Raw genomic sequence first — 13,353 nt, 5'->3', positions numbered from 1 at the left:
AAAAGGAAGACAAAAGGAAAGGCAAAAATACCTGATGTGAAGGCATGGTAGAGAAATTCTAGAGTATAACCTGGAGAGGAATAAAATTCCTTACCTGAGAATTCTTCTTAAAAAGAAGTTCTAAGAGAAGCTATCTAATTAAAAGGAAAAGCCTTCCAAATTGTGAATTACAGGGCTGGAGAGAGGCTTTAGGATGAAGAATTAGGGCATGGTTAGGCTTCACGATTGTAGAGGAAGTCTGAAATGTAGCCTAGGGATGATTACATCCTTCTTTTTTTGTCATTTAGCACTTTTACCAATGGATCCACCCTAGTTTTCCATCTAATTACATAATGGGTTGCTAGGTGGTACAACACAAGGAGTGCCAGGCCTGAAGTCAGGAAGACTCATCTTCCTAAGTTCAAAGCTGGCCTCAGACACTTACTAGCTGTGTGACTCTAAGCAAATCATTTAATTCTATTTGCCTCAGTTTTCACATTTGTCAAATGAGTTGGAGAAGGAAATGGCAAACTACTCCAATATCTCTGCCAAAAAAACCTCCAACCCCCCCCCCCCAAAACCCGAATGGGATTATGAAGAATCGGACCCAGCTGAAATCACTGAATAATAACAAATTGCCAAACTTGCTTTCCATTGTTCCTCTTACTTGATTTTCTACTTCTTATATCCATATCTTTTCACCAGTTGTCTCCCATGCCAAGAATGGATACTCTCTTCACCTCTACTTCTTAGAATCTCTTATTTTTCAAATTGCCATCCCAAGAACCTAGTCCTTCCTCACCCAGCATGCTTAGAATTCCTATTTTTCTTTTAAAAATGCAAAACTCAGACATAACTTTTTAAATAAAGCCTTTCTCAGTTCACCTCCTCCAGCTGCTGCTGCTTTTCTCTTCCCCCAATTTCATTGTATTTATATTGCATATACCTGTATAAGTATATGTTGTCTGCTCCATTAGACTCTAACCTCCCTGTGCCTTTCTTGTTGTATGTCTCAGTGCTTGGTACATAATAGCTACGTAACAAAAGCTTGTTTATCAGTTGATTCCATTCCACAATATCATCTCTCTCGCATCTCCTCTTTTACATAGAAGAAAATTGAGGCCCCTTGTTTTCAGTGAAATGACACAACAACAATTTTTTCCTTCACACCTCTGTTCTGATAGCCAGAGGCTGAATGTTATTTAGATGGTGATGGTGGCACTCTGCCCAATGGAGTTTCCAAGTGATGGTTATGCATTATGCATTTTTGTTCTATGTTCTTTCAGTCTAGAAGACATAAATTAGCTGAGAGCCCTGCCCTTCCCAGACAAAGAGGAGATTGGATTGAAGAGCAGCCTCTTGCCAGTTTTCTCATGTCTTTCCCAATTTTTTTCTCTCTGTCATTTGATCAAATGAAGATGCAAATCCTCAGGAACTATTTCTGTGCTATGAGAAGGACTACCTCTGGTTGTGGGCTCTGGGTATGTTTCATTTCCCTGGTTATGGAATAAGATGAAAGAATCCCACTCATAATATCCAAAAGGACTCAGCTACATCCCTCTAGGTAATTATTCCAAAGGATACTCTTAGTGCATGGTGGGTGGCTTGGGGCCTTATGCAGCTTCAGGTATCTCCTGTCATGATGAAATGTCCAAAGTAGTATGCTTTGCCTCTTTGGCATAGCTTCCAAGACTTCTGCCTACTGTGAAGACATTCTCTTCTCAGTGCCAGCCTCCATTTCCCTAATAGGACTTTGGCACTCAAAAGTCAGTATTCCTAGCAAAGCTGATTTCTCATACAACAATAAACTTCCCTTTTTGACACTTAATATTTCAAGTTCATGAATTCTTTCATGGAGGACCTGTGCCGACCAGAAGGGGATTCCCACACCTCAACTCTCAATCTCATCAACATGGAATCAGAGAAAGTTAGAGAATAAGTGAAACATCACAGATTTGGGAAGATGTCACTCCTCCTTTTGATGATTTTGAGAGAGAGGGATTCTATAATCCCTTAATTTTATTTTGTTCTTTGCACCCTCAGTGCCTAGCACAATGGCTTGTCTGAAGTAAGTGCTCAATAAACACTTTTTAAATTTCTGAATTGAATGTAAGCTCCTTGAAGGCAGGAATGGATCTTTCTTTTTTGTTGTTGTTGTTGTCTTTGTATCCTCAGTACCTAAAATGTAGTAGGTAGTTAAAAATATTTATTGAATTGAATTGAATTAAACATATAATTTGGGGTTTAATATTCATTTCAATTCAAATTTTACTTATTAAATTAGGGAGATAGACTAGGTGTAACAAATTAAGCTGGGAGAAACTTCCACTAAGAGAATCATGACTTCCTTCTCTACTTTTTTACTAAGTCAATCTTGGGCCTTGTAGTTAATTAACCCCATTACAGATACAACTTTCATCCCTTCCATGCCATTTGCTTTTGATCATTGAGAAGATAGTGGAAAATGCAGATTGCTTTAAGTCAAAGAATCTGAATTTATGTCCTGGCTTTTCCACTTATTATGGCCTTTTTCTTATCTGGCCCTCCTCTATAAAGTGAGGGAGTTAAATTACATGGTTCTAAATTTTTTTTTGCAGCCCTATACTATATATGCCTATATGACCCTATATATGACCCTATACTATATGACCCTACCTATAATTCTTCCTTATCAAATTCAATTAATTTTCAAAGTCTGGATTCCATTTTTGTGTTATTGTGTAGTCATTTTCAGTCATGGTCAACTCTTCAGGATCCCTTTTGGGGTTTTCTTGGCAAAGATACAATATTGGTTTTCCATTTTTTCCTTCAGCTTATTTTACATGTGAGGAAACTGAGGCAGAGTTAAGTGGTTTACTCAGGGTCACACAGTTAGTGTCTTCCAGAATCCGGGCCCATTTCTCTATCCACTGCACTATCTAGCTGCCTATTTCTGTGGCATCCTTTATTGGTAACCTTTTCTCTTCTTATTTCACCCCTCTAAGCTGAATTCCTCATTATTATTTGCATGGATTTCTACTCTTCTCACTACTGGTCTTTACAACTGGATTCCATTCTCTTATTGTTCTTATCATATATCTCATGGCATCTGAACTTGGAATGTTTATGCCCAGATCTCTGCATAAATACATTCATATAGACTAACCTTAAACCCTTTTGTCTCCAAAATCTTTCACAACTACTTATTGTTTCCCAGGTAAAATTCCAATCCATTGATCTCATATTCAAGGCCCTCCTCAATCAGAGTCTACCCTATATTTTCAGACTTATTCCATTCCATTCATTTAGCAAAGAAAGATATTAAGCACTTGTGAGAGTCAGCTTGACAGTGAAGAGAGAAATAGCCTTAGATTCATACTATACCTCTGACACACCATGGCTGCATGATCTTAGAAAAGTCCCTTACCTCTCAACATCCCAGCCAACTCTGTAAGCCTCTAAGTTGAAGAGAAAGTGCTAACCTTCATGCATGGGGAAAGGTTCTTACATCAATGAAATCCCAGGTCTAGTGCACAAAGGTATTATTATTTTCCTTTTGATACCACCGATAGTCTAAGCAGACTGTCCTATGTGGTATTTTCCTTTACCCCCACTATACACCTTACCACTTCCAGGATACAAATGCACTTGGTGGCATTGATATCATTGCAAATACACATTATGGCGTTCTGTGTATGTGACATAATTCATTAGCTCCTTGGACAAATTCTAATTGTAATCTTTTTCCAGACTTCACACACAATAGGTGTTTAATATGTGCTTATTTTAAAAATTGAATTATCAACAACAGAGTATCAAGCCATACATATTTGCCCTAAAGGTTCTAGATTGTCTCCTTGTTTTCAACTCCAACTTCAATTTCAACTTCAACTGGTTTTTGACTGCAGGCTTTATTTTTCCAAGTGATTAAGACATAATAATAACAATACCTTATATTTCTGCAGCCCTTTAAAATTTATGACATGCTTTCCCCACAACAACCCTGAAAGGTAAGTATTGTGAGTATAATTCTTACCATTTTACAGAAGAAGGAATTGAGCCCAGAGAATCTGAGTGAGTTAGTAAGTGACCTGGGATCTACACATAGATCTCCTGACTTGCCAAGAACATTGTTCACAACATAAACACACCACCTATGTGATTCTGACCAATTTATATCTCCAGTCTTAGTTTCCTCACTTGTGAAATGAAGAGTTTAGACAAGATAAGGTTTCTTCCAGCTTTAACGCTATGATCTTGTGATGCTATGCTAGCAGTACTGAGGTGTCTTCCTAAGAGTTTAATTGTTCAGTTGTTTATCATGTAAAGTGGGTGTATGTGCCCCAACAATTCATCAGCTGCACCACACAGCAGCAGGACATGAATGCTGACATAGGGTCGAAACACTGATCAGTACCATGGCCAGTGCTAGTGACAAAAATGAGAACAGCTCTCTGATTCAGCGTTGGAGTGACAGAAAATAAGTTGGGCAGGTAAGCCATCTGCAGGTTAGATTCATGAAGTTACCAAAAAACTATAGCAGGCTCCTGTGTGCTGTGATGTTTCCAGGGATATTTATTTGGTGGAATGGGATTGTTCTGGTAGATGCAATTAGATTCCATGACCTTTATGTCTTTAAGCTATTTGGATTTTTCATAGTAAGAGGAAGATTATAGTGAGGCTCCAATAAACTCTAGGAGATCTGTGTAGAGTACACTAGAGCTTGGTCAAGGGCAGATATTAATCCTCCTAATCACCATCAGTAGAACTCTTTCTATCTACTGATAACACTATCTACTGATATCATTGTTTAGGCTTATCCCCCAATTGTTACCATACTTTCACTCCCTTTTCCTCTCCTACCACTATGAATCTGGACCCCTGCCAAAGATCACACTCCTCTGTCCAATCCTATCTGGTCCTTCATTCTACCACAACCATATCCTTCCATTATTTGACTCCAGATCTGCCTGCCCCTTCTGTTGTGCCCTCTAAAATCTCTTCTCTATAATTAAGCATCTTTCTTTCATTTTAGGTCTCTTTCTCTCCTATTCCTTTGACCTCCTGGCATTCATTGAGACCTGGCTCACCCTGGATGAACTGCATCCTTGGTCATCCTATTGAACCCTGGTTGCATCTTCTCTCAAACCTATTGACTCATTGGTCTTCATAGGGGAGTTAAAACATAGCTCATTCTACATGGCCACTTCCTCTACCACTATCATTCAGCAGCTGCTTTTCCTTTCATGTTCACTCTATCCATATTTATTATTTAGTCCATATCCTGGTGGCTGCTATCTAATTTCCCTCTCTTTTCTCAAGGAGTTCAGTGGTTCCCAGTCTCTCTTCTCCAGCCCCAATTCTGCCCTAATACTAGGGGACTTTCATATGCAGTACATAAATGTTCCCTTAAATACCTTGATTTCCCAGGTACTTAATGTACTCAGTTTCCATGATGGACTCCTCCACTCAATCTCAGTTATGCACAGGGATGGTCATACTCAGAAGTGTTCTGGGAAATGCTTAATAACTGACTCTCCAAAAAATGTGTCTGTACAACCTGCTTTTCATTTCAATCTGTGTCATTAAATTTTCTCCATCACTTTCTTAAGCTGAGATAACCAACAAAATTAAATGGAGCCCTGCTTTTTAATGCTTTCATATTTCTGAGCTATAAATGTTTACATTGAAAATTTAGCAACTGATTTTCATTAGCTAGTACAAGCTGGCTCTTGCACACCCCTAATTATACCTGTGAAATTACCATCTTCCATTGTTCCATTTCATTTTCTTGAACTCTGGAGTTCCTTTATCTGATGATGATTTTTATTATTTCATATCTTTTTATGCCCTATTGCCTTTTAAACTATTCTTTATGTTAATCATAATCTCTAATCCATCCATCCCTCAATACTAGCTCAGCTCATCACTCAACTCTCCTTCTTTTCTATAGCTGACCCCTTCTTGAATAATTTGAGTTCCACTATAACTTCTATTCTTATATTCCTTATTCCCTTGTCCTGGTGCTCACCATGCTTTGAAAGATCCCAACTGTGGATTACTTTTATCATCTGATGATTTTATTCTTACTCATATGCTAATGAAGCAGAATTGTAAAGAATTTAAGAATCCATAATAACTGGGTCTATTGCAAATTTATTTTAACCAATTGGCAGCTAAATGGGGAGAGACAGTGCACCTGTAGTCTAATAGACTTAAGCTCAGACACTAACTAGCTGTGTGACCCTAGGCAAGTCATTTAACCTCAGCTGTCACATTTATAAAATGGAAATAATAATAGTATCTACCTCCCAGGTTTTCTGTGAAGATAAAATGAGACATAATATATGTGATGTGCTTTGTAAACCTTAAAGTACTATCATTCACTATTAATCTCTCTTGGAACATTAATAAAGCAAGGCAAATGTTCTCTTCACTAATCAATATTCTTTTCCACTTGCCACAAGTTATTACAAATCTTCTGTCCTCCCTTTAAACCTCCCATGGAGCCCCTTATCTCTTCTCTTTCTGCTGAGAATCTATTTGCCTCATAATTCACACACAAAAATATTGAGGTCCTTCTCCATAAAACTTTGTCTTTTATTTGTCTCATCTCATATCCCCTTGATACTGTTACTTACTATTTTCTTATCCATTCCAGTCTGGGATCAAAATATGGCTCTTATTCTTACCAAGGACAAATCATCTTCATGTACTCTTGTTTACCTCCCCCCCCCAGATTTCCTCCAGGAAACCCCCTTTCCCATAGTTTCTTTCTTAGAAATGTGACCAACTTTTTTTATTCTTAAAAAAAGACTCAATTGGACCCCACTCCCATTAGCTGCTGTTCTGTTTTTTTTTCCCCCAGTCAAATAAAGTCCTTAAAGAACTATTCACACTGTTTTCACTCCTCACTCTTCTACAATCTGATTTCTGATCTAATCATTCAACTGAGATGTCTCTCTTCAAAGTTACCAGTGATGTCTTAATTATCAAATCTATAATATTTTCTTAGTCCTACTCCTTCTTGACCTATCTGATATATTTGACAATGTTGATCATTGCTCCCCTTGGTTACTCTCCTCTTTGGGTTTTCATGACATGGCTCCCTTGTTTTTCCCTTCTGAATGTTGAGTCTAACTATCTTTCTTTCAGATATAATTAGGAGTGTGCAGGAGCTAGCTCGTATGTAAGTGGGGAGATTACACATATGTGGGAATTATATCTAGAAATAGATGTGCACCCAGAGGCCAAAGCTGGGAAATTGATCCATAAATTAGTCATTTGACTATTATGTCCTCATTGGACATTTTGATTACTGTTCCAAGAGTAGGAATTGGAAAACTGGGTGTTGGGTACACATGCAATAGCAAAGTGAATGGCAAGATGGCAAGGGTGGATGGATAGAATACATGCTCTAGTCATATAAAAGATGTAGCATATTAGTTGAATTTTCATTCACTCAACATTCAAGGTAACTTGAATATGAGAGATACAAAACTTAATGGATTACCAGGGGAAAATAATTTTATTTTTCTGACTGTACTCCCTAAGATGTTAATCCAAGTAGTAGTTATGCCTTACCAAATGGTAGCAGAGATAACAGTCTGAATAGATTTCTGGATGATGTGTAAAAAATGGTCTGGTTTAGTTATCTGGGATCAACTAGATAGAGTAAGCTAGCTTCTCTGAGAAACCAAAGTGACAAGGATGGAATATGTTGGAGTTTTGCATTATATATATATTAGCTGGTTAAGTGAAAAACCCTCAATGACTCTTTAATAGAGGTCCCATCTCTACAAGATATCTTTTTTCTTTGATATCCCCCAAACTAGTTAAAATTGCAGTTCATTATTATCTAGATAAAATATTTATTTATTCTATTTAAATAATCAGCACTTCCCAATTAACAATGAGCTTTTGCAAGCAGATATTATAGAGCCTGCACTAACATACTCTATAAATGAAAAGAATGGCACACAATCCTATGTTGAAATCTCAGACTTCCAAAGTATATATGAAAGAGCTGCTATCAGGGTTTAGGAGCATCTTTCTCTGTCCCATCATCCCAGGATTCAAGATATTCTTCTTGGATCAGCTCCTACCCTAAGAGAACTTTCTTCTTTATTGTCACTTAGATCTCTTATCATACTTAAGAATAAGAATAGTTTACTTAAATAAACAAGCATTGTGATATCAAAGAAATATATGATCTTAATACCCACAGCTCCAAGGAAATTAGCTTGTCTCTTCCCAATTACCATAGAAACGGCAGATTGTAAGTCTAGTCTAGGAATATTATGACCATAGGATATGTGATTCACTGCTTCAAGATGTAGGAATATTGCTCATGTGTGAAGATTAAGTCTTTCCAAGATCTGAAGAATGGGGATCACATTGAGGATGAGAGTCAAGCAACATCAGAAATGATGAAATCTCCCAGTACCATATTAATACAATTATATCAGATTCTATGGGCTAAAATCAGTAAGAGAAGAAGAAAAAATTACAAAGTTTCCAAATTCTCTGACATGATGTATTGAACCATGCTATTTTTTCCCTTGCCATTATTCATTTTGAAAACGCCTACTATTACTTATCCATTCACAGCCCATTTCCACTGGTCATGAGCAAGGCTTGACTCAAGCACACTTTATCCCTCATTACTTTGAATATAGTTTTAATGTATATATATGCTCCCCTCACCTCATTGGAATATAAATTTTTTCTTATTCCTGGCATATACAAGGTACCTAATATATGTTTTTTAAATGAATGATTGCATGAAAGTATCCAGGGAAGGAAGAAAGAAAGAAAGGAAAAACAGAAGGGAAGAATGGAAGAAAAAAGAAAGGAAAAGATGAAAGAAGGAAGAATAGAAAAAAGGAAGGATGAAGGGAAAGAAGGAAGGATAGAAGGAAAGAAGGAAAAGAGGAAAGAAGAAAAGCCCTTTGAACTTAAGGATGGCTGGTTGTCCAAAATACAAATTTAAGTTCAACTTTAAATTTAACTTAAATATCCCCAAACACAATTTAAATTTGAAGAAAGGAAGAAAGGAAGGAAAGAAGGAACCTACAGTGAGGCATGAAGGTCTGGATAAGGAACCAGAATATTCCTTAACACATTTCCTCTGAATGCTCAAAGCATTAAAATCGCATCCACTGATTTTTGTAACATGCTTTGCTTGGATTCAGATAAACTTAATTACTAACAACAAAGGTGTTTTTAGTAGATGGCCATAAAAATAATTAGACAAAATTCCACCCCCCTAAACCCCCATTTCCTCATTATTGCTGCTGGGAATCTCAGAGATTCCCAATTTCTTTCCTGCCTTGAAGTCATACATAACTAAAAAAGTTCACCCAGACAAACTAGAGTGTCGTTCTTTAATCATGGTCTCAAACAAACAGAGAAGTTATTGCTCTGATGTACATTAGCAGTGATCTAATAATGCTTCCTTCCAAAAAGATGAATTTTCATCTGTAAGACCATTCTCAGAATCTCTATCCTCATCTATCAAGCAAGAAGGTTTTTTGGATGAAGCTGAGCATTTTCATTTACTTTTCAACTTTATCTCAGGGAAAATTAGTGAGCTGGCCACAGCTATGAGGCACGAATATTTGATTCTTCCATTTAATCTTGGCAGGGGGAAGACACAAGCTTCATCGCTCCTTTATTTTTTTCTTTCTTTCTTTTTTTTTTTTTTTTGGACTGTCTTTATTGGAAGTTGTAAACCTATTTCTCTAAGCTGCCACCAGATGAGTCATACTAGGAAATAGAAAGATTCAGCCAACCTGAAATAAAGTTCAGTGTATTAAGGGGTGGATGGGTGGAGGAGAGACAATATCTCCAAATGAATGAATTGAGTTGTGTCTAAAGATAATAGAAATGTCATTGGGATACAAGCAATACAGAGAGACACCAAGCACTCTCTGAGCTGCTCTAGGTCACCAGCATCCCTTGCAGGGTTTGGGGGAGGGAGAGGGGTGAGTGCTGGAGAGGCCTCCAACTCATGTTAATGTTAAGATGATAAGCCATGTTAAAGAAATCGTCCTTTGTGCAATTAATAAGGGAACTTAATATAGGCCCATGGTTAAGTCTAAAAAAGGATCTCTGGTTCCCTTTCAATCTTCCTTCCCTTACATGATCCAGTTGTTTATAGAAAACACCTTCTCAGAATGGAACAAAAACCAGTCTATCCTTACCTGGAGACAAAAACCACTTTTTAAAAAGCACAGGCACAAATAAAGAAGGGGCAGGAAATACCTGAGGGTAAGTGGCTTGGAACTAGTCTGGAAGGGATGTTGTGAAAGGGATAAGGATAATGTCACTATATTTTGCTGTATGAAAAACAGCTACATCCAGGCAAACAGCAAATTCTATGAAAATCACTCTTTAAATGAGTTAGTGAGCCACGTAAGATTTTTTTCTACTAATGATTATATTTAATTTAGATTAGTAGTGCCTTTCCTCAACATCAGCTTAGTGCTGATGTGTTTGCCACTTCCTTCTTTCCACGAGGAGCAGAAGTTTCATGGATTTCCCTATTAGGTTTCCAACTCCTGTGATCCTTCAGAAGCTTTTTCAAGCTGGGAAAACTCTACTTCCCATCAGTCCTCTTACTAATAAGAAGCTACAATAAGAGAGTGATAATATCTGATAATTAACACCATTTAAATTTCATCTATGATCTCTGATGATTGGTTTTAACACTTCTGAGGAAATTGGATCACTCATTGGTCTCAATACAAATGGATTCACCTATTGTTATACTTGTATTTACTGGGAGCTGGAGAAAAAGGTTTTTTTCTGAGATTGATTTGGTAAGAATATGATGTAGCATCACTCTTAATACATGTTGTGTCCCTGGCAATGATATTCTGCCTTGCACTGTGAATTAGGTGCTATTAGGTTGCTGTTTTTTAAAATTTGATTTTAAAAATAAAACTAATGCCTTATGCTCTTTCCATTGTAGTTAATATATACCTTTCTTCTTTTTATGAGCCTTTCCTTGTCACAGATCCATTAAACTAAATTAATTAAATGATCAGGCATGATAATATATACAACATTTCATGCCTCAGTCTTCTGGTTTTCTCATCTATCTCTTGGACCAAGATTAGTTGTTAACAGTTAATCAGAATTTGGCTGGCTTGTACTGTTTTTTTTTTTTTTTTCATTTATATTATTATAATCCTGTGTGTGTTGTTCTGTATCAGTTCATACAAACCTTCCTGTCTTTGAATTATATGTTTATATGTGTTACCTGGTTACTTGCAGGGAGGAAAAGTGATACATATACAGTCTCCAAATGCTTCACAGAGAGTTAAAAGACCCAGAAATAAGGCCCAAGCATGATGGTTTTATAAGAATGAATCCTTCCTGAGTAAGGCCCAATGTCTTTGTATTCCCTCTTGGATGGAATAAAAATGCCTTTACCATTTAAAATACTTGATAACTTGGTTGTACACTTCCTTTTATCATATTTTTTTATTCAGAATAAAAATAAATACCAAATGAAGTGAAAATTTCCGTTATACAAAATACAAAATAAAAAAAAATTAAATATGAATGCTTGAATTTCTTTCTTTTAAAATGACTTATATCCCTTGCCTGTATATCTACTGGGGAATGACTCTTGATTTTATATGTTTAAATCAATTCCCTATATATTTAGGACATTAAACCTTTACCAGGGAAATTGCTACTAAGATTCTACTCCACTCTTCCCATTAACAAATATATTTCCTTTCTAATTTTAATTGCAATGATTTGTTTATGTAAAAATGTTCAAATTTTAGGTAATGAAAATTGTTTATTTTCTGTGATCCTCTCCTATATGAATTCTTTATTCATAGTTGAAAAAGGTATTTGCTTTCTTGCTCCTATAATTTGTGTATAAGACATTTAATATTTGTGTCACATATCCATTTGGAACTTATCTTGACTTATGGTGTGAGATACTGGTCTAAATCTAACTGCTGCTAACTTGCTTTCCAGTTTTTCTAGCAGTTTTTGTCAAATTGCAAGCACCTATCTCAGTATCAAATGCATCAAATGTTTTTGACAGTATCAAATGTTTTTGACAGTATCAAATGTTTTATTACTATGTTTGCTTGTTTCTTTATGCTATGTACCTAATCTGTTTCACCGATCAACACTCTCTCTCTCTCTCTCTCTCTCTCTCTCTCTCTCTCTCTCTCTCTCTCTCTCTCTCTCTTTCTTAAAGTAGCACCAAATAGCCTTGGTGATTATCGCTTTGTTTTTTGTTTCGATAATTGGTATTGCTAGGCCCCTTTCTTTCCCACTGTTTTTCATTATTTGCCTTGAAATTGTTGACTTTTTTTTCTCTCCAGGTGAATTTTATTATTTTTTTCCCCATAAAGTCATACTGTGGAAGACTGATTCAGCATGACACTGAATAAGTAAATTAATGTAGGCAGTGTTGTAATTTTATTATATAGGTAGAGCTTAGCTATGAACAATGAATATTTTCCCATTTATTTAAACTGTGAAAAGTGTTCTTTTCACATAGTTCTTTTATGTGCCTGGCAAGTAGGATACCAAATGTTCTGTTGTTATTTTGAATAGATTTTCTTCTTCTATAACTTTCTATTGGGTTTTATTGTTAAGATACAGACATTAGAATAATTTATGTGGGTATATTTTATGTCCTGCCAATTTTCTGGATTTACTAATTATTTCAATTAAATTTTAGTTGACTTTTTAGGGTTATCAAAATGGGCTATCATGTTATTGGCAAAAGGTAATAATTTTGTTTCTTTTTTCCTATGTTTATTCTTTCAAGTTTTTCTTATCTTATTGCTATAGCTAGTTTTTAAAGAACTACGTCAAATAATAGTGATGAAAATGTATATCCTGGATTTTTCTTATTGGAAATAATTCTATAGTCTTTTTCATTATGTCTAATTTGAGGACTTAACTTTAGATGGATACTATCATATTAAGAAAAGGTCCACCTGGGGCAGCTAGGTGGCACAGTGGATAGAGTACCAGCCCTGAAGTCAGGAGGACCAGAATTCCAATTTGGTCTCAGACACTTAATACTTCCTAGCTGTGTGACCCTTGGGCAAGTCACTTAACCCCAATTGCCTCAGCAAAAAAAGAGAAAAAGAAAAGGTCCACCTAATCCTATATTTTTTAATTTTGTAAAATTGCTTTATGTTTTTAAAAAAAGTTTAATTTTTTAATTAGTATTAAGTTTTGTCAAAAGCCTTTTTTGTATCTATTAATATAATCATGTGGTTTCTATTATTTTTGTTATTATTGTTGTATGTTATATTATATTTTTTAATATATTCAATCAACCTTGAAATTTTGGCATAGATTCAACTGGGTCATAGTTTATAATCTCTCTAATATGTTACTGTAGCT

Source organism: Antechinus flavipes, chromosome 6 (genome assembly GCF_016432865.1).
Source record: "Antechinus flavipes isolate AdamAnt ecotype Samford, QLD, Australia chromosome 6, AdamAnt_v2, whole genome shotgun sequence".
NCBI lineage: Eukaryota > Metazoa > Chordata > Mammalia > Dasyuromorphia > Dasyuridae > Antechinus > Antechinus flavipes.
The sequence above is the reverse complement of the archived record's forward strand: the minus strand, read 5'-3'. Positions refer to the sequence as shown.